We start from the raw sequence: 2,061 nt of genomic DNA, 5'->3' as shown, positions 1-2,061 counted from the left end.
GGACAGTGTTATGGTTCGAACCTGGGAATTGAAAGGTTTTTTATTATGCTGGAAGCCAAAGACCAATTCTCTAAAGGACACTGACCAGAAAGTCATGAATCAGTGGCCTTGTCTTTTGGCCTTGGTTGAGCAACAAGAGGAAGATGACAGATTAGATGGAAAAATCAATAAGCTTTTGTTGTCTGTTATGTGCAAGTCCTTGGGGATACCTGGAGAGAAATACGATTTTTGTCCCTGGCCTTAAGGAACTTACATTCTATCGGCAACAGGCAGTGGTGGTGGGGCCACATAGAAAATCTTCCTGGTCCCTTTAGGATCTAACCATAGGCAGCCCACTATTTCTTTCTTTTTTTGTTTTTTAGGTTTTTGCAAGGCAGTGGGGTTAAGTGACTTGCCCAAGGCCACACAGCTAGGTAATTCTTAAGTGTCTGAGGACAAATTTGAACTCAGGGACTCCTGACTCCAGGGCCCATGCTCTATCCACTGCACCACCTAGCTGCCCCCCAGCCCACTATTTCTAAAACCATACCAATGGTTTGATATTATATGGACCATGAGGATTAGGAAGTTCACATACTCAGATTCCTCTGAAGTCCCATTTACTTCTAAATCTGTGATTCTTCCTCTACCCCCCCCCCCCAAGTATTGACTACCTTGAGAATTTGCGTATCATCCTTGGGGGCAGAGTCCAACAGCCAATGCTAATTAATTGCTCAGAGCTCTTGCTAATAATCTTCTCTGTATTGTTCCAGTTTTAGTAAAAGTGCTGCTAAAGTGAGCACCTTTCTCTGCTTTTAATATTCAAAATCCTGTTAATCTTTTCAGCTCCAACTCAAGTAAGAGCTCTTCCTTGATACCTTAGAATTTATAGTTTAGCCTCAGTTTCCTCATCCATTATATGAGGGAGCCAGGCTAAGAGATTCCTAAGGTCTTTTTTTTTATTTCTCTCATTCTCTAGCTAAAAATCTCAACAAAAATTAACTTCATAAGTTTGTTTCAGTTATTTTGTTAAAAATACTTTTTACTGGGGCAGCTAGGTGGCACAGCAGATAGAACACCAGCCCTGGAGTCAGGACGACCTGAGTTCACTTAATAATTAATAACCTCAGTCACTTAATAATTACCTGCCTGTGTGACCTTGGTTAAGTCACTTAACCCCACTGCCTTGTTAAAATTATTTTTTACTACTGTCTTTTGTTTTTACACTATCTACAACTCCCAGTGTAGCCTTCTCTTGTTCTGCCTCTTCACTTCCCCCACCAAGAACCACCACTTACATCAATAAATAATACAGAGAAGAAAACAGTTCTGTAAAATTAACCAACAAGTTGAAAAAGGTTGTTATTATATACAGTGTTCCATACTCATGGCCTTCTCTGTAAAGAAAGAGACTTATCTTCTCATGTCTCTTCTTTGGAACCAAGCTTGGTGATTGCAATTTAAAATATTTAGCTTTGATCATTTGATTTTTTTTTCTTTTCACTTTACAGATGAGAAAATGAGACTCTGAGAAATTAATCAAGCTGCTTGTTGTCAGTTAGTAAGTGTTTGAGGTGGGATTTGAACTGAGGTCTCCTTCCTTGTGAAATATATAGAAAGGGAAGCAATGTTTACAAGAAGTCAGCTTGGCTTCATCATGGACAAGTTATGCCAAACTGGCCTCATTGATTTCTTTGATGGAATTAACTCATGGATAAAGGGAATATTTTTGATAAAATATAGATTTTAGCAAATCTTTTGAAAACCAACCTCATAGAATACTTGTTGAGAAGACAGATATACATATCAGACACTAATTAAATCAGTTCCAAGTTTCATTTTTTTTATTAATTCAGTTTCAAGGATAGGAGGTCTCCCATGAAGTGGCCAATGGATTTAGATGTACTTGGTCCTATGCTGTTTAACAGTTGTATCAATGGCTTGAATCTATGACATAGTTATCAAATGTACAGATGTTGCAAAGTAACCTAGTGATCACAGATTCAGGGCTCCAAAGCATCTTGTTAGTCTAAGGCACTGACTGCAGTCTGATAAGATAAATTTAATAGGGGTAAATGTAAA

The 2,061-nt window shown here is 38.3% G+C and overlaps 1 pseudogene; it reads right to left on the bottom strand.

The window, feature by feature from the left end:
- Positions 1-638: 638 nt before the first annotated feature.
- LOC141494591 (U6 spliceosomal RNA) lies at positions 639-782 on the bottom strand (annotated as a pseudogene).
- Positions 783-2,061: the final 1,279 nt, after the last annotated feature.

Source organism: Macrotis lagotis, chromosome 7 (assembly GCF_037893015.1).
Source record: "Macrotis lagotis isolate mMagLag1 chromosome 7, bilby.v1.9.chrom.fasta, whole genome shotgun sequence".
NCBI classification, from domain to species: domain Eukaryota; kingdom Metazoa; phylum Chordata; class Mammalia; order Peramelemorphia; family Peramelidae; genus Macrotis; species Macrotis lagotis.
This window is presented reverse-complemented; position numbering and strand designations above follow the sequence as displayed.